The sequence below is a fragment of the Heptranchias perlo genome, unplaced genomic scaffold, assembly GCF_035084215.1.
Source record: "Heptranchias perlo isolate sHepPer1 unplaced genomic scaffold, sHepPer1.hap1 HAP1_SCAFFOLD_258, whole genome shotgun sequence".
In the NCBI taxonomy this organism is placed as follows: Eukaryota; Metazoa; Chordata; class Chondrichthyes; order Hexanchiformes; family Hexanchidae; genus Heptranchias; species Heptranchias perlo.
In genome coordinates this window covers 409,331-429,143 of record NW_027139270.1, presented here as the reverse complement: position 1 = coordinate 429,143, position 19,813 = coordinate 409,331, and positions in this window count along the sequence as shown.

Sequence of the window (19,813 nt, the reverse complement as noted above, 5' to 3'; positions counted from 1 at the left end):
ACTCTACTCATTGGAGTTCAGAAGAATGAGAGGCGATCTTATTGAATCATATAAGATTGTGAAGGGTCTTGATCGGGTGGATGCAGTAAGGATGTTCCCAAAGATGGGTGAAACTAGAACTAGGGGGCATAATCTTAGAATAAGGGGCTGCTCTTTCAAAACTGAGATGAGGAGAAACTTCTTCACTCAGAGGGTGGTCGGTCTGTGGAATTTGCTGCCCAGGAAGCTGTGGAAGCTAAATCATTAGATAAATTTAAAACAGAAATAGACAGTTTCCTAGAAGTAAAGGGAATTAGGGGTTATGGGGAGCGGGCAGGAAATTGGACAGGAAGCTGAGTTCGGATCGGTCAATGCCCTGTGGGTGGCGGAGAGGGCCCAGGGGCTATGTGGCCGGGTCCTGCTCCGACTTCTTGTGTTCTTTAGATTTGTGGTTGGGATCAGATCAGCCATGATCTTATTGAATGGCGGAGCAGGCTCGAGGGGCCGATTGGCCTACTCCTGCTCCAATTTCTTATGTTCTTATGTTCTTATGTTCCTGGCAACATCCTCGTAAATCTCCTCTGCACCCTCTCGAGTGCAATCACATCCTTCCTGTAATGTGGTGACCAGAACTGTGCTCAGTACTCAAGCTGTTTTGATGTATTCCAGCCCCCTCGAGATAAAGACCAATATTCCATTAGTGATTTCTGTAGTGGGACCCCTAAATCTCTCTGCTCCTCCACAGTTCCTAGTCTCTCACCATTTAGATAACACTCTAATCTATCTCCTTCTCCGATCCAAGGTAGGAGACCTCACACTGAACTCCATCTGCCACAGTTTTGCCCACTCACTTAGTCTGTCCATGTCCCTCTGTAACTTCCTGCTCCCATTGACAGTTTACTGTGCCTTTTGAAATCTGTGCTCGCCACTTTTCACTATTTCCTCTTTCGATACCTGGTAATTTCATCATTAATCCAAGACGCTGATATTTTCACGACCAGAGATGTTAAGGTAACTGGACAGTGATTATCTGGATCACCCAGCTCCCTCCATCAATACAGCCTGAAATAGAATGTCTGAGGCAGTCTGGCTCGCCCCAGCATCCCAGTCTGGCTCGCCCCAGCATCCCAGTCTGGCTCGCCCCAGCATCCCAGTCTGGCTCGCCCCAGCATCCCAGTCTGGCTCGCCCCAGCATCCCAGTCTGGCTCGCCCCAGCATCCCAGTCTGGCTCGCCCCAGCATCCCAGTCTGGCTCGCCCCAGCATCCCAGTCTGGCTCGCCCCAGCATCCCAGTCTGGCTCGCCCCAGCATCCCAGTCTGGCTCGCCCCAGCATCCCAGTCTGGCTCGCCCCAGCATCCCAGTCTGGCTCGCCCCAGCATCCCAGTCTGGCTCGCCCCAGCATCCCAGTCTGGCTCGCCCCAGCATCCCAGTCTGGCTCGCCCCAGCATCCCAGTCTGGCTCGCCCCAGCATCCCAGTCTGGCTCGCCCCAGCATCCCAGTCTGGCTCGCCCCAGCATCCCAGTCTGGCTCGCCCCAGCATCCCAGTCTGGCTCGCCCCAGCATCCCAGTCTGGCTCGCCCCAGCATCCCAGTCTGGCTCGCCCCAGAATCCCAGTCTGGCTCGCCCCAGCATCCCAGTCTGGCTCGCCCCAGCATCCCAGTCTGGCTCGCCCCAGCATCCCAGTCTGGCTCGCCCCAGCATCCCAGTCTGGCTCGCCCCAGCATCCCAGTCTGGCTCGCCCCAGCATCCCAGTCTGGCTCGCCCCAGGGCCTCAATCCTTTCTCTTCCTTTAGCTCAATTAATGTATTTATATTTGTCTTTTTATCCAAGATATCGCTCATCTCACTCTCGATCGATGCAAAGTACGATTAAATAAATCTACACATTGATAGGCTTCTGTTCCCGGGGTCCCATATTACTTGTTACTATCCACTTATTGATTGGACGGTGAGGTGGTAAACAGAGTAAGTGTCAGTCGTGACCCAGTGGGTCTCTCTCCCCTCAGAGGGAAGGTCGTGGGTTCAGGTCCCACTCCAGAGACTTGAGCACAAATTCCAGGCCTGCGCGGAGGGGGCGGGGGCCCCGGGGCGCGCCGCGCTGGCGGAGGGGGCGGGGGCCCCGGGGCGCGCCGCGCTGGCGGAGGGGGCGGGGGCCCCGGGGCGCGCCGCGCTGGCGGAGGGGGCGGGGGCCCCGGGGCGCGCCGCGCTGGCGGAGGGGGCGGGGGCCCCGGGGCGCGCCGCGCTGGCGGAGGGGGCGGGGGCCCCGGGGCGCGCCGCGCTGGCGGAGGGGGCGGGGGCCCCGGGGCGCGCCGCGCTGGCGGAGGGGGCGGGGGCCCCGGGGCGCGCCGCGCTGGCGGAGGGGGCGGGGGCCCCGGGGCGCGCCGCGCTGGCGGAGGGGGCGGGGGCCCCGGGGCGCGCCGCGCTGGCGGAGGGGGCGGGGGCCCCGGGGCGCGCCGCGCTGGCGGAGGGGGCGGGGGCCCCGGGGCGCGCCGCGCTGGCGGAGGGGGCGGGGGCCCCGGGGCGCGCCGCGCTGGCGGAGGGGGCGGGGGCCCCGGGGCGCGCCGCGCTGGCGGAGGGGGCGGGGGCCCCGGGGCGCGCCGCGCTGGCGGAGGGGGCGGGGGCCCCGGGGCGCGCCGCGCTGGCGGAGGGGGCGGGGGCCCCGGGGCGCGCCGCGCTGGCGGAGGGGGCGGGGGCCCCGGGGCGCGCCGCGCTGGCGGAGGGGGCGGGGGCCCCGGGGCGCGCCGCGCTGGCGGAGGGGGCGGGGGCCCCGGGGCGCGCCGCGCTGGCGGAGGGGGCGGGGGCCCCGGGGCGCGCCGCGCTGGCGGAGGGGGCGGGGGCCCCGGGGCGCGCCGCGCTGGCGGAGGGGGCGGGGGCCCCGGGGCGCGCCGCGCTGGCGGAGGGGGCGGGGGCCCCGGGGCGCGCCGCGCTGGCGGAGGGGGCGGGGGCCCCGGGGCGCGCCGCGCTGGCGGAGGGGGCGGGGGCCCCGGGGCGCGCCGCGCTGGCGGAGGGGGCGGGGGCCCCGGGGCGCGCCGCGCTGGCGGAGGGGGCGGGGGCCCCGGGGCGCGCCGCGCTGGCGGAGGGGGCGGGGGCCCCGGGGCGCGCCGCGCTGGCGGAGGGGGCGGGGGCCCCGGGGCGCGCCGCGCTGGCGGAGGGGGCGGGGGCCCCGGGGCGCGCCGCGCTGGCGGAGGGGGCGGGGGCCCCGGGGCGCGCCGCGCTGGCGGAGGGGGCGGGGGCCCCGGGGCGCGCCGCGCTGGCGGAGGGGGCGGGGGCCCCGGGGCGCGCCGCGCTGGCGGAGGGGGCGGGGGCCCCGGGGCGCGCCGCGCTGGCGGAGGGGGCGGTCTTTCGGATGAGACCTTAAATCGAGGCACCGTCTGCCCTCTCAGGTGGACGTGAAAAATTCTGGGGCCACTATTCAAAGACGAGCAGGGGAGTTCTCTCCAGTGTCCTGACCAATATTAATCCCTCAACCAACATCAAAAACCAGATTATCTGGTCATTATCACATTGCTGTTTGTGGGATCTTGCTGTGCTGCCCTGTTTCCCTACAATACAACAGTGACTGCGCTTCAAAAGTACTTCATTGGCTGTAAAACATTTGGGGTGTCCTCAGGTCATGAAAGACTCTATATAAATGCAAATTCTTTTTTTTAAAAAGCATCCTCTAAATCTGTCCGAAGCACTATCCAGCTCAGATACCTCATGTGCGGTTGCTGTCTGGCCCACCTCCAACACCACACATACCCACTCAAACAACACCATGCTCAGTTACTACTCACTGGAGTCTCCCAGAACCACCACAAACTTGTTGTGTAACAGCAGCCGTGCCTCCTTCAGTGTCAAACTCGTCATCGCTGCAGCAAACGGGCTCTCAGCACCTGTATAATATCAACGAGGGGCTGACATTACAATTAGCAGCTACAGCAGAGGGAGACAGCAAAAAAAAACAATGCATGTTACACAGGGCCAGTTACACGGAGACACAGGTCAGAAATTTACACAGGGCCAGTTACACAAACAGAAGTTCACAGTTATTCACTATTTTGCAAGGTATTTTATTCATTAGTGACAATTATTCACTACAGGCCAGTCAGTTTAACCTCAGTGGTGGGGAAACTTTTAGAAATGATAATCCAGGACAGAATTAACAGTCACTTGGACGAGGGTGGATTGATTAGGGAAAGCCAGCACGGATTTATTAAAGGCAAATCGTGTTTAATTAACCTGATAGAGTTTTTTGATGAGGTAACAGAGAGGGTCGATGAGGGTAATGCAGTTGATGTGGTGAATATGGACTTTCAAAAGGTGTTTGATAAAGTGCCGCATGGTCGGCTTATCATCAAGATTGTGACCCATGGAATAAAGGGGGCAGTAGCAACATGGATATAGAATTGGCTAAGGGACAGGAAACAGAGAGTAGTGGTGAACGGTTGTTTTTCGGACTGGAGGGAGGTGTACAGTGGTGTTCCCCAGGGGTCAGTGCTGGGACCACTGCTTTTCTTGATATATATTAATGACTTGGACTTGGGTGCACAGGGCACAATTTCCAAATTTGCAGATGACACAAAACTTGGAAGTGTAGTGAACAGTGAGGTGGATAGTGATAGACTTCAAGAGGATATAGACAGGCTGGTGGAATGGGCAGACACGTGGCAGATGAAATTTAATGCAGAAAAATGCGAAGTGATACATTTCAGTAGGAAGAACGAGGAGAGGCAAAATAAACTAGACGGCACATCTCAAAAAGGGGTACAGGAACAGAGAGATCTGGGGGTATATGTACACAAATCATTGAAGGTGGCAGGGCAGGTTGAGAAAGTGGTTAAAAAAGCATACGGGATCCTGGGCTTTATAAATAGAGGCATAGAGTACAAAAGTATGGAAGTCATGATGAACCTTTATAAAACACTGGTTCGGCCACAACTGGAGTATTGTGTCCAGTTCTGGGCACTGCACTTCAGGAAAGATGTGAAAGCCTTAGAGAGGGTGCAGAAGAGATTTACTGGACTGATTCCAGGGATTAGGGACTTTAGTTACATGGATAGACTGGAGAAGCTGGGATTGTTCTCCTTGGAACAGAGAAGGTTGTGAGGAGATTTGATAGAGGTATTCAAAATCATGAAGGGTTTGGACAGAGTAGATAGAGAGAAACTGTTCCCATTGGTGGAAGGGTCAAGGACCAGAGGACATAGGTTTAAGGTGATTGGTAAAAGAACCAAAGGTGACATGAGGAAAAACTTTTTTACACAGCGAGTGGTTAGGATCTGGAATGCACTGCCCGAGGGGGTGGTGGAGGCAGATTCAATCATGGCCTTCAAAAGGGAACTGGATAAGTACTTGAAACAACAAATGTGCAGGGCTACGGGGAAAGGGAAGGGGAGTGGGACTAGCTGGATTGCTCTTGCATAGAGCCGGCGCAGACTCAATGGGCCGAATGGCCTCCTTCCGTGCTGTAACCTTTCTATAATTCCATGGTTATTTGAGGTATTTCATTTGTTACAGTGCCAGATGCATCCTATTGTAATGTAGTTACCATCAGGATATAACTAACCTGTTTGGGACAGTTCATATATCTCATCTCAGTAACAGGCTTGTTTGGGGCATTGATTTGATTTTGATGTGACTCAGTAATGGAGGGAGACGGAGACCATAGCCCCAGTTTTAACTGCAGGTGGAGATCGGGCGGGTGCTGAGAGACCAATCCCCCCCCAGTCTCATTTTATTCCCTTGGTCAGGGAATGTCAGCAGGTTGGTGGGTGGTAAGGGAATGTTGGGTCTGGGGGAGGAGGCTCTGAAGTAGTGGAGGCCTAAAATGTCCTTTGAGCCTGGAGGAGCAATCCTGCTGGTCCCACACGGAAAACAAGAGTTTAAAAAAAACACTTCACTCTTTGGGCCTCTCCCCAACCCCCCGGGACCCCTGGGTTGGTCCCCAGGACCCCCCCTTCTCTGTGTCTCTCTATTCTCCCCCCCGGGACCCCTGGGTTGGTCCCCAGGACCCCCCCTCTCTGTCTCTCTCTATTCTCTCCCCCCCCCCCCACCCCCGGGACCCCTGGATTGGTCCCCAGGACCCCCCCCTCTCCGTCTCTCTCTATTCTCCCCCCGGGATGGTCCCCAGGACTCCCCCCTCTCCGTCTCTCTCTATTCTCCTCCCCCCACACCCCTGGACCCCCCCCCCCCCGGGAACCCTGGGTTGGTCCCCAGGACCCCCCATCTCTGTCTGTCTGTCTGTCTGTCTGTCTGTCTGTCTCTATTTTCTCTCCCTCTCCCTCTCCCCCCACCCCCGGGTTGGTCCCCAGGACCCCCTCTTCCCCCCCCCCCCCCCCCCGGGACCCCCTGTCCCTGAGTTTCCCCCACCCACACTGGGACCCTCCCCCAGGTTGACCTGGTGGGATTTGCCACAATCACTTCCCCACTCAGACCACTGGTTAAAAGAGCAGTCGATGACCCATCAACTCATTTAAAACAGGACCCCTCCCCCCACCCCTGGTGTCGGGCAGGTGCCTTTGTTGCCTGCTCAGAATGGCAGGTTAAAAATCGGGATGGAGTGGGACCTGGTGGGGTCGGTCTTCCCGGAGGCTTTAATTGCCCCATTGTCTGGTGTCTGCCAACTGGGCAGGCAGAGAATCCCCCCCTTATAATTCTCATTTACCAAGGGGTAAATGAGAGTGAGGAACTTAAAGTAATTAATATCAGTAGAGAAAAAGTACTGGAGGAATTAATGGGACTAAAAGTCGATAAATCCCCTGGACCTGATGGCCGACATCCGAGGGTTCTAAAAGAGGTGGCTGCAGAGATAGTGGATGCATTGGTTGTGATCTTCCAAAATTCCCCAGATTCTGGAACGGTCCCAGTGGATTGGAGGGTAGCAAATGTAATCCCGCTATTCAAGAAAGGAGGGAGAGAGAAAACAGGGAATTACAGGCCAGTTAGCCTGACATCAGTCATCGGGAAAATGCTGGAATCCATTATTAAGGAAGTGGTAAACAGGGCACTTAGAAAATCATAATATGATTAGGCAGAGTCAACATGGGTTTATGAAAGGGAAATCATGTTTGACCAATTTATTAGAGTTTTTTGAGGATGTAACCAGCAGGATAGTTGATTACAAATCTGCTACATGATTCTAAGAACATAGGAAATAGGAGCAGGAGTAGGTCAGATAGTCCCTCCAGCCACTGGTTCCCCTTTATCGACCCTGTTTACTTTCTCTACTCTCTTCCTTTTTATATACTGTCGAAGCTCTTACAATCCGTTTTTATATTTCTTGCTAGTTTATTCTCATTCTATTTTCTCCCTTTTTATCAATTTTTGGTCGTCCTTTGCTGGTTTCTAAAACTCTCCCAATCCTCAGGCTCACTACTCTTTTGGTAACATTATAAGCCTCTTCCTTTAATCCAATACCATCCTTAACTTCTTTTTCCCGTGGAGTTTTTATTTCCCAATGGAATGTATATTCACCTCTCATCCTTCTAAACTCCAGAGAGTATAGGCCCATTCTACTCAATCTCTCCTCATAGGACAACCCTCTCATCCCAGGGATTAATCTGGTGAACCTTCGATGCACTGCCTCTAAGGCAAGTATATCCTTCCTTAGATAAGGAGACCAAACCTGTACACAGTACTCCAGGTGAGGTCTCTGAAGCCCTGTTGTCTTGTAATCTTATTCCATAACATTCAATCGTGGCCTTCAAAATGGAACTGGATAAGTATTTGAAGGGAAAAAATTTGCAGGGCTACGTGGAAAGGGCGGGGGAATGGGACTAACTGGATTGCTCTTACAAAGAGCCGGCAGGAGCTCGATGGGCTGAATGGCCTCCTTCTGTGCTATAACCATTCTATGATTCTATGAAGGAGTTGGTTAATCACTATACCAAAATATTATAAAGCTCTAAACTCTGATGATTTTAAGCAAATTTGCATACCATGGCTGTTTCTAGCCTCAGTTTATTAATAGCTAAGCTGTAGTTTCATTATCACGTTGTATAAAACCTGTTGTTTTATTTCCTCACAGAACCTGGGTCCTGAAATGGTTTAATTTCTAATATTGGAGCCTGAGTCCAGTTCCCAATGGTGACCATGGCCCTGATCCAGAGACAACCACACCAGCCCATAATATCTGGTGAAACAACAAATTTCATTTCAACAGATTAAATCAAAGCTTATTTACTTGGTTAGCATGAATATAACAATGCTTAATCCACACTCACAGGCACCTATTCCAATCCAATCAGTAACTCCTCACTCTGTGGCTCTGGGGTCTCTTCGATCAGTAACTCCTCACTCTGTGGCTCTGGGGTCTCTTCGATCAGTAACTCCTCACTCTGTGGCTCTGGGGTCTCTTCGATCAGTAACTCCTCACTCTGTGGGTCTGGGGTCTCTTCGATCAGTAACTCCTCACTCTGTGGCTCTGGGGTCTCTTCGATCAGTAACTCCTCACTCTGTGGGTCTGGGGTCTCTTCGATCAGTAACTCCCCACTCTGTGGGTCTGGGGTCTCTTCGATCAGTAACTCCTCACTCTGTGGCTCTGGGGTCTCTTCGATCAGTAACTCCTCACTCTGTGGGTCTGGGGTCTCTTCGATCAGTAACTCCTCACTCTGTGGGTCTGGGGTCTCTTCGATCAGTAACTCCTCACTCTGTGGGTCTGGGGTCTCCCTGTGTGCTCAGGATGAATTCCCACTACAGGCGTGACTGCCTTTTGTCAGTTTGTCAATCACAGCAACCTGCTGAGCTAGACTCTGGTCTCCTTAGGCCAGTCCCCACCTCCAATTCTCACAGTTTCATCAATGAGGCCCAGTCTTCCCCAGACATTCGGGAATTATCTAATTCTCCTCCTTATTATCTCCCTCAAGGTTCCTCGAATTAAATTTAGCCTGTTTCAGGGTCAACTAGTTTTCATTTCTCCAAGGTTGTTGGTAAAAGAAACATTGTCTAATAACGGATACCAATTTGTGGACCCTTGTCTCGCAGTTCAAAGGTATTTACCTTATGCTTACAACACAAGGGAAAGCCATTCCATTTCGAATGATCAGATACAGTTCACGAGCATTTGTTCTCACTGTTTATAAATATAAGCAACACAATTTTTAAAATATGAATTCTCGCGATGTGGGCGTCGCTGGCGAGGCCGGCATTTATTGCCCATCCCTAATTGCCCTCGAGAAGGTGGTGGTGAGCCGCCTTCTTGAACCGCTGCAGTCCGTGTGGTGACGGTTCTCCCACAGTGCTGTTAGGAAGGGAGTTCCAGGATTTTGACCCAGTGACGATGAAGGAACGGCCGATATATTTCCAAGTCGGGATGGTGTGTGACTTGGAGGGGAACGTGCAGGTGGTGTTGTTCCCATGTGCCTGCTGCTCTTGTCCTTCTAGGTGGTAGAGGTCGCGGGTTTGTGAGGTGCTGTCGAAGAAGCCTTGGCGAGTTGCTGCAGTGCATCCTGTGGATGGTGCACACTGCAGCCACTGTGCGCCAGTGGTGAAGGGAGTGAATCAGTCGTGACCCAGTGGGTATCTTTCTCTTGCCTGAGTCAGAAGGTCGTGGGTTCAAGTCCCACTCCAGAGACTTGAATCCATAATCCAGTCTGATACTCTGGGGCAGCGCCGCACTGTCGGAGGGGCAGCGCCGCACTGTCGGAGGGGCAGCGCCGCACTGTCGGAGGGGCAGCGCCGCACTGTCGGAGGGGCAGCGCCGCACTGTCGGAGGGGCAGCGCCGCACTGTCGGAGGGGCAGCGCCGCACTGTCGGAGGGGCAGCGCCGCACTGTCCGAGGGGCAGCGCCGCACTGTCCGAGGGGCAGCGCCGCACTGTCCGAGGGGCAGCGCCGAGGGGCAGCGCCGCACTGTCCGAGGGGCAGCGCCGAGGGGCAGCGCCGCACTGTCCGAGGGGCAGCGCCGAGGGGCAGCGCCGCACTGTCCGAGGGGCAGCGCCGAGGGGCAGCGCCGCACTGTCCGAGGGGCAGCGCCGAGGGGCAGCGCCGCACTGTCCGAGGGGCAGCGCCGAGGGGCAGCGCCGCACTGTCGGAGGGGCAGCGCCGCACTGTCGGAGGGGCAGCGCCGAGGGGCAGCGCCGCACTGTCGGAGGGGCAGCGCCGCACTGTCGGAGGGGCAGCGCCGAGGGGCAGCGCCGCACTGTCCGAGGGGCAGCGCCGCACTGTCGGAGGGGCAGCGCCGAGGGGCAGCGCCGCACTGTCGGAGGGGCAGCGCCGAGGGGCAGCGCCGCACTGTCGGAGGGGCAGCGCCGAGGGGCAGCGCCGCACTGTCGGAGGGGCCCTTCTTGCCCAGTAGTATAGAGGGCAAGTGGAGCTACTATAACGATGTCTGTGTTTGTGTATCTTGTTTTTATATCACCTTTTATATAATTTTGTGTGACTAATTGCTATGATACTGGATGTATAAACCACATGGGACTGATGTCAGAGCTGGGAGCTCTTAAAACTATCACCTTGCAAGAAAGGCCTGGTTACACAAACCAATTAATGGATGAAACAACATTCACATTCCTGACGTTGAGGGTTGGGACCCTTAGCAGATGCTGGGTAGTTGTAAATAATGGAACCGTACAGGCTGGAATCTGAGGGAGTCAGGGGAGACCGGGGGGACCATGGGTTCCCAGCCTGGGCACACGGGCAAGACACGATAATGTGAGGCAGAAACAGTCTTAAGGCACTGTGTAAGGCGATGATTGGTTAAGGCCAGAGGTGGGAAACTAGTTGTTTTTGCAGACCCCTGAAAGGTGGGAGATAGTGGGGGAGGCTGACCCTTTCTCCTTAAAGGAACAAAGAACTCGAGGCTACATTGGACACCTCGCCATTTTGGGAGACCCCAATAGGGCAAAGGCCCATGTCAATAGCTGACCCTGGGTCCACTCCCAAAAGTGGTATGAAAGGAGCACCCTGCATTGATATCAGATTGTAGAGACTCAGCAGGAGCAAGGTAACGACAGCTGACTTTGGAGGCCCATCAAACAGCGAGATGAGGCTCCAGGCGGAGCAGGACTGAGGACGAGGACTCCAAGAGGACTAGACAGACTAGATGCAGGGAGGATGTTCCCGATGGCTGGGGAGTCCAGAACCAGGGGTCACAGTCTCAGGATACGGGGTATGCCATTTAGAACCGAGATGAGGAGAAATTTCTTCACTCAGAGGGTGGTGAACCTGTGGAATTCTCTACCACAGAAGGCAGTGGAGGCCAAGTCATTAGATGTATTCAAGAAGGAGATAGATATATTTCTTAATGCTAAAGGGATCAAGGGATATGGGGAAAAAGTGGGAACAGGGAACTGAGTTAGACGATCAGCCATGATTATTTTGATTGGCAGAGCAGGCCCGAAGGGCCGAATGGCCTCCTCTTGCTCCTATTTTCTATGTTTCTATGTTAAAAGGTCATCCGAGGCGGGATGGAAAGCCGCTTTCCTCAAGGCTCCTGACTCTACCCAGTGCAGGTGATATGATCACTCACTCTGTGTTGTAAACCACTGCCCCAACACACAGTGTGTTGCTCCTTCTGTGAATTTTAATAAAGCACCTTTTAAACAAATTGGAGTCAGGATTATTACCTGCAACCGAGAGTAAAATCTCAGTCTGTCCTCTCAGGTGCGGGTAAAAGATCCCATGGCACGATTCGAGGAAACGGAGGGGAGTTCTCCCCTGCTCAATATTTATCCTTCAACCTACATCACTTACAGATTATCTGGTCATTATCTCATTGCTGTTTGTGGGATCTTGCTGTGCACAAATTGGCTGTAACGTTTGAGAATCCCTACGTGGTCAGTTTTCGGTAAAATATTAAGATGCCTACGTGGCAAAGAAGCAGAATGCAAAATGGTTAGAAAGGGTTAATTAGTTAGTAACTGAGATTGGTACAGGTGGCCTGGCCCTCCTGCTGGGCCATATGTTTGCGTAGTCAGCAGGTTTGCATGGTCTTATCAATGTAGAGTCTTTGATGTGATTCAAGGACTGGTCTGAATGTCTCCATGTTTATGGCAGATCAATATAGGTAACGAGCTTAGCCAAAGTTGAAAGACATTCCAGGTTGGGAGATAAGGAACAGAAGGAACAGGGAAGAACATTCCAAGTTGGAAGGTGAGGAAGGATCCCCTTTGATGTCTAACAGCAGCATGATCAGCACATGGACGATCTATGATTGGCCGGAAATAACGTAACCTCGCATGGCAACCTATGCCCGGCTTATAATTGGTGTTGACCCTCGTTAAGTATGTTCCAACCCTATTGATTTGTATAAAAACGTGTGGATTTCTGTATGTTGTTGTTCTTGCTCTGCCAGCACAGAGGGACTCTATCAGGAGTCCAAATCAATGCTGCAGACTAAGAACCCTGCTATTAAAGTTGTGATGAACTTTAAAATGTATTCGACTTCAGTTTTTACTGAACCAGACTGAGGGGAAAGAATCCGGATCGTCACGTTCCCTACATTACAACAGTGACTCCACTTCAAAAAGGACGTCATTGATTGTAAAGTGCTTTGGGCGGTCCAGGGGCCGGGAAAGGCAAGTCTTATAAATGCAAGTCTTTCTTTCTTATGCACTGGGACACTGTCGCCCAGTCTATTGGCCCTCTATTCTCCGCCTAGCGTGGCCTGTGTTCAGCTTCTCGTGCCTCTCTGACGGATGTACTCTTTCTTCTTCTCCTTTCCCTCTATTTAAGAACATAAGAACATAAGAAATTGGAGCAGGAGTAGGCCAATCGGCCCCTCGAGCCTGCTCCGCCATTCAATAAGATCATGGCTGATCTGATCCCAACCACAAATCTAAAGAACACAAGAAGTCGGAGCAGGACCCGGCCACATAGCCCCTGGGCCCTCTCCGCCACCCACAGGGCATTGACCGATCCGAACTCAGCTTCATGTCCAATTTCCTGCCCGCTCCCCATAACCCCTAATTCCCTTTACTTCTAGGAAACTGTCTATTTCTGTTTTAAATTTATTTAATGATGTAGCTTCCACAGCTTCCTGGGGCAGCAAATTCCACAGACCTACCACCCTCTGAGTGAAGAAGTTTCTCCTCATCTCAGTTTTGAAAGAGCAGCCCCTTATTCTAAGATTATGCCCCCTAGTTCTAGTTTCACCTATCTTTGGGAACATCCTTACTGCATCCACCCGATCAAGACCCTTCACAATCTTATATGATTCAATAAGATCGCCTCTCATTCTTCTGAACTCCAATGAGTAGAGTCCCAATCTACTCAACCTCTCCTCATATGTCCGCCCCCTCATCCCCGGGATTAACCGAGTGAACCTTCTTTGTACTGCCTCGAGAGCAAGTATGTCTTTTCTTAAGTATGGAGACCAAAACTGTATGCAGTATTCCAGGTGCGGTCTCACCAATACCTTATATAACTGCAGCAATACCTCCTTGTTTTTATATTCTATCCCCCTAGCAATAAAAGCCAACATTCCGTTGGCCTTCTTGATCACCTGCTGCACCTGCATACCAACTTTTTGATTTTCTTGCACTAGGACCCCCAGATCCCTTTGTACTGCAGTACTTTCCAGTCTCTCGCCATTAAGAAAATAACTTGCTCTCTGATTTTTCCTGCCAAAGTGCATAACCTCACATTTTCCAATATTATATTGCATCTGCCAAATCTCCGCCCACTCACCCAGCCTGTCTATATCCCCTTGCAGGTTTTTTATGTCCTCCTCACTCTCTACTTTCCCTCAAGAAATGTCAACCAATTCTTTCTGCAGATTCAGGGGCCCCTTTTACATCCAAATCCTGGCCATTATTTCCCTGTCCAGTTTCTCTTTAAGATTGTAACATCATCGAACATACGAATTAAGAGCAGGAGTAGGCCATTCGGCCCCTCGAACCTGCTCTGCCATTTGATAAGATCATGGCTGATCTGATTGTGACCCTAACCCTACTTTCCCATCTACCTACTGTAACCTTTGACTCCCTTGTTAATCAGGAATCTCTCGAACTCAGCCTTAAAAATATTCACTGACCCTGCCTCCCCCGCTCTCTGGGGAAAGGAGTTCCACAGACTCACGACCCTCAGAGAGAAAATTTCTCCTCATCTCCGTCTTAAACGGGAGACCCCTCATTTTTAAACTGTGTCCCCGAGTTCTAGTCTCTCCCACAAGGGGAAACATCCTCTCAGCATCTACCCCTTCTAGTCCCCTCAGGATCTTATATGTTTCAATAAGATCACCTCTCATTCTTCTAAACTCCAGTGTATACAGGCCCAACTTGTCCAACCTTTCCTCATAAGAAAACCCCCTCATCCCAGGAATCAGTCGAGTGAACCTTCTCTGAACCACCTCCAAAGCAATTATGGCCTTTCTTAAATAAGGAGACCAAATGATAATGAAAATAATGATTAATGACTGACACTTCATACAGTATCAGGTATTTTAATATTACACAGTGAGTTATTTTACATCGAATGTACAGCACAGAAACAGGCCATTCGGCCCATCTGGTCCATGCCGGTGTTTATGCTCCACACGAGCCTCCTCCCCCCGCCTCCATCTCACCCTATCAACCGTCTAGTGACAGTTATTCACTATTATGAGGTATCTTACCATTAGTGCCATTCAATCACTATTATTTGAAGTATTTTACCATTAAAACCCATCTGTTTCACTAATCCCCTTTAGGGAAGGAAACCTGCCGTCCTTACCCAGTCTGGCCTATATGTGACTCCAGACCCACAGCAATGTGGTTGATTCTTAATTGCCCTCTGAAATGGCCTAGTAAGCCAATCAGTTGTAAAATCTCACAACAAAAAGTCATAAGAATAAAACCAGACGGACCACCCGGCATCGGACCACCAGGCACCGGACACGACAAAGGCAAACCAAGCCCAGTCGACCCTGCAAAGTCCTCCTCACTAACATCTGGGGAATTGTGCCAAAATTGGGAGAGCTGTCCCACAGACTAGTCAAGCAACAGCCTGACATAGCCATACTCACAGAATCATACCTTTCAGCCAACGTCCCAGACTCTTCCATCACCATCCCTGGGTATGTCCTGTCCCACCGGCAGGACAGACTACCAGAGGTGGCGGTACAGTGATATACAGTCAGGAGGGAGTGGCCCTGAGAGTCCTCAACATTGACTCCGAACCCCATGAAATCTCATGGCATCAGGTCAAATATGGGCAAGGAAACCTCCTGCTGATTACCACCTACCGCCCTCCCTCAGCTGATGAATCAGTCCTCCTCCATGCTGAGCATCACTTGGAGGAAGCACTGAGGGTAACAAGGGCACAGAATGTACTCTGGGTGGGGACTTCAATGTCCATCACCAAGAGTGGCTCGGTAGCACCACTACTGACCGAGCTGGCCGAGTCCTGAAGGACATAGCTGCCAGACTGGGCCTGCGGCAGGTGGTGAGCGAACTAACACGAGGGAAAAACCTACTTGACCTCGTCTTCACCAATCTACCTGTCGCAGATGCATCTGTCCATGACAGTATTGGTAGGAGTGACCACCGCACAGTCCTCGTGGAGATGAAGTCCCGTCTTCACACTGAGGACACCATCCAACGTGTTGTGTGGCACTACCACCGTGCTAAATGGGATAGATTCAGAACAGTTCTAGCAGCTCAAAACTGGGCATCCATGAGGCGCTGTGGGCCATCAGCAGCAGCAGCAGAATTGTATTCCAGCACAATCTATAACCTCATGGCCGGCATATTCCTCACTCCACCATTACCAACAAGCCAGGGGATCAACCCTGGTTCAATGAGGAGTGTGGAAGAGCATGCCAGGAGCAGCACCAGGCACACCTAAAAATGAGGTGCCAACCTGGTGAAGCTACAACTCAGGACTACATGCATGCTAAACAGCAGAAGCAACATGCTATAGACAGGGCTAAGCGATTCCACAACCAACGGATCAGATCAAAGCTCTGCAGTCCTGCCACATCCAGTCGTGAATGGTGGTGGACAATTAAACAACTAACGGGAGGAGGAGGCTCTGTAAACATCCCCATCCTCAATGATGGCGGAGTCCAGCACGTGAGTGGAAAAGACAAGGCTGAAGCGTTTACAACCATCGTCAGCCAGAAGTGCCGAGTGGATGATCCATCTCGGCCTCCTCCCGATATCCCCACCATCACGGAAGCCAGTCTTCAGCCAATTCGATTCACTCCACGTGATATCAAGAAACGGCTGAGTGCACTGGATACAGCAAAGGCTATGGGCCCCGACAACATCCCGGCTGTAGTGCTGAAGACTTGTGCTCCAGAACTAGCTGCGCCTCTAGCCAAGCTGTTCCAGTACAGCTACAACACTGGCATCTACCCGACAATGTGGACAATTGCCCAGGTATGTCCCGGCCACAAAAAGCAGGACAAATCCCCTCCGACAGTGCAGCGCTCACTCGGTACTGCACTGGAGTATCAGACTAGATTATGGGTTCAAGTCTCTGGAGTGGGACTTGAACCCACGACCTTCTGACTCAGAGGCAAGAGAGAAATACCCACTGGGTTACGACTGATGCACTCCCTTCACCACTGGCGCACAGTGGCTGCAGTGTGCACCATCCACAGGATGCACTGCAGCAACTCGCCAAGGCTTCTTCGACAGTACCTCACAAACCCGCGACCTTTACCACCTAGAAGGACAAGGGCAGCAGGCACATGGGAACAACACCATCTGCACGTTCCCCTCCAAGTCACACACCATCCCGACTTGGAAATATATCGCCGTTCCTTCATTGTCGCTGGGTCAAAATCCTGGAACTCCCTTCCTAACAGCACTGTGGGAGAACCTTCACCACACGGACTGCAGCGGTTCAAGAAGGCGGCTCACCACCACCTTCTCAAGGGGAATTAGGGATGAGCATTAAATGCCGGGCTCGCCAGCGACGCCCACATCCCGAGAATTCATATTTTAAAAATTGTATTGTCTATTATTTGAAGTGTTTCACCGTTAGTGACACAGTCATTCACCATTATTTGAAGTGTTTCACCATTAGTGACACAGTCATTCACCATTATTTGAAGTGTTTCACCGTTAGTGACAGTCATTCACCATTATTTGAAGTGTTTCACCATTAGTGACAGTCATTCACTATTATTTGAAGTGTTTCACCGTTAGTGACAGTCATTCACTATTATTTGAAGTGTTTCACCGTTAGTGACAGTCATTCACTATTATTTGAAGTGTTTCACCGTTAGTGACAGTCATTCACCATTATTTGAAGTGTTTCACCGTTAGTGACAGTCATTCACTATTATTTGAAGTGTTTCACCGTTAGTGACAGTCATTCACCATTATTTGAAGTGTTTCACCGTTAGTGACAGTCATTCACTATTATTTGAAGTGTTTCACCGTTAGTGACAGTCATTCACCATTATTTGAAGTGTTTCACCGTTAGTGACAGTCATTCACCATTATTTGAAGTGTTTCACCGTTAGTGACAGTTATTCACTATTATTTGAATTATTTTTCGGTTGTTCCGTTCGTTTGTTCTTTTCCCGCCTGAACACTCACCACGTGACCCGGTGTCGCGCGCCCCTCTTCACGGTCTCTGCGCCAATCAGCGGCAAGGAGCTGTGTCAGCGCCGGGCCTATAAAGGAAGACCTGGAAAAGCACGTGACCGGGGTAGCCAATCAGATGGAGGGGCGGGGTGCTCCTGAACTCTCCGCCCACAGACGCTCCGTCACCGGGCACAGCAAGATCCCACCGGGCACCGGGCACAGCAAGATCCCACCGGGCACCGGGCACAGCAAGATCCCACCGGGCACCGGGCACAGCAAGATCCCACCGGGCACAGCAAGATCCCACCGGGCACCGGGCACAGCAAGATCCCACCGGGCACAGCAAGATCCCACCGGGCACAGCAAGATCCCACCGGGCACAGCAAGATCCCACCGGGCACCGGGCACAGCAAGATCCCACCGGGCACCGGGCACAGCAAGATCCCACCGGGCACAGCAAGATCCCACCGGGCACCGGGCACAGCAAGATCCCACCGGGCACGGGGCACAGCAAGATCCCACCGGGCACCGGGCACAGCAAGATCCCACCGGGCACCGGGCACAGCAAGATCCCACCGGGCACGGGGCACAGCAAGATCCCACCGGGCACCGGGCACAGCAAGATCCCACCGGGCACCGGGCACAGCAAGATCCCACCGGGCACGGGGCACAGCAAGATCCCACCGGGCACCGGGCACAGCAAGATCCCACCGGGCACGGGGCACAGCAAGATCCCACCGGGCACCGGGCACAGCAAGATCCCACCGGGCACCGGGCACAGCAAGATCCCACCGGGCACAGCAAGATCCCACCGGGCACCGGGCACAGCAAGATCCCACCGGGCACAGCAAGATCCCACCGGGCACCGGGCACAGCAAGATCCCACCGGGCACAGCAAGATCCCACCGGACACCGGGCACAGCAAGATCCCACCGGACACCGGGCACAGCAAGATCCCACTGGGCACAGCAAGATCCCACCAGGCACAGCAAGATTCCACCGGACACTGGGCACAGCAAGATCCCACTGGGCACAGTAAGATCCCACCGGGCACAGCAAGATCCCACCAGGCACAGCAAGATCCAACTGTGCACAGCAAGATCCCACCGGGCACAGCAAGATCCAACTGTGCACAGCAAGATCCCATCGGGCACAGCAAGATCCAACGGTGCACAGCAAGATCCCATTGGGCACAGCAAGATCCCATCGGGCACAGCAAGATCCAACTGTGCACAGCAAGATCCCATCGGGCACAGCAAGATCCAACGGTGCACAGCAAGATCCCATCGGGCACAGCAAGATCCAACGGTGCACAGCAAGATCCCACCGGGCACGGGACACCAGGCACAGCAAGATCCCACCAGGCACCCGGCACAGCAGGATCCCACTGGGCACAGTAAGATCCCACCGGGCACAGCAAGATCCCACCAGGCACAGCAAGATCCAACTGTGCACAGCAAGATCCCACCGGGCACAGCAAGATCCAACTGTGCACAGCAAGATCCCATCGGGCACAGCAAGATCCAACGGTGCACAGCAAGATCCCATTGGGCACAGCAAGATCCCATCGGGCACAGCAAGATCCAACTGTGCACAGCAAGATCCCATCGGGCACAGCAAGATCCAACTGTGCACAGCAAGATCCCATCGGGCACAGCAAGATCCCACCGGGCACAGCAAGATCCCACCAGGCACAGCAAGATCCAACTGTGCACAGCAAGATCCCACCGGGCACAGCAAGATCCAACTGTGCACAGCAAGATCCCACCGGGCACGGGACACCAGTCACAGCAAGATCCCACCAGGCACCCGGCACAGCAAGATCCCACTGGGCACAGTAAGATCCCACCGGGCACAGCAAGATCCCACCAGGCACAGCAAGATCCAACTGTGCACAGCAAGATCCCACCGGGCACAGCAAGATCCAACTGTGCACAGCAAGATCCCATCGGGCACAGCAAGATCCAACGGTGCACAGCAAGATCCCATTGGGCACAGCAAGATCCCATCGGGCACAGCAAGATCCAACTGTGCACAGCAAGATCCCATCGGGCACAGCAAGATCCAACTGTGCACAGCAAGATCCCATCGGGCACAGCAAGATCCCACCGGGCACTGGGCAGAGCAAGATCCCACTGGGCACCGGGCACAGCATGATCCCACCAGGTACAGCAAGAACCCACCGGGCACAGCAAGAACCAACTGTGCACAGCAAGATCCCACCGGGCACCGCAAGATCCCACCGGGCACCGCAAGATCCCACTGGGCAATGGATGGGCACCAGGCAGAGGGGTAGTCCCTAGCACCTCCCCCCTCCCTCTCCCCTCGCCCCCTCGCCTCCCACCTCTTCCCCCTCCCCTCCCATCTCCCATCCCCTCCCCTCCCACCTCTCCTCCTCC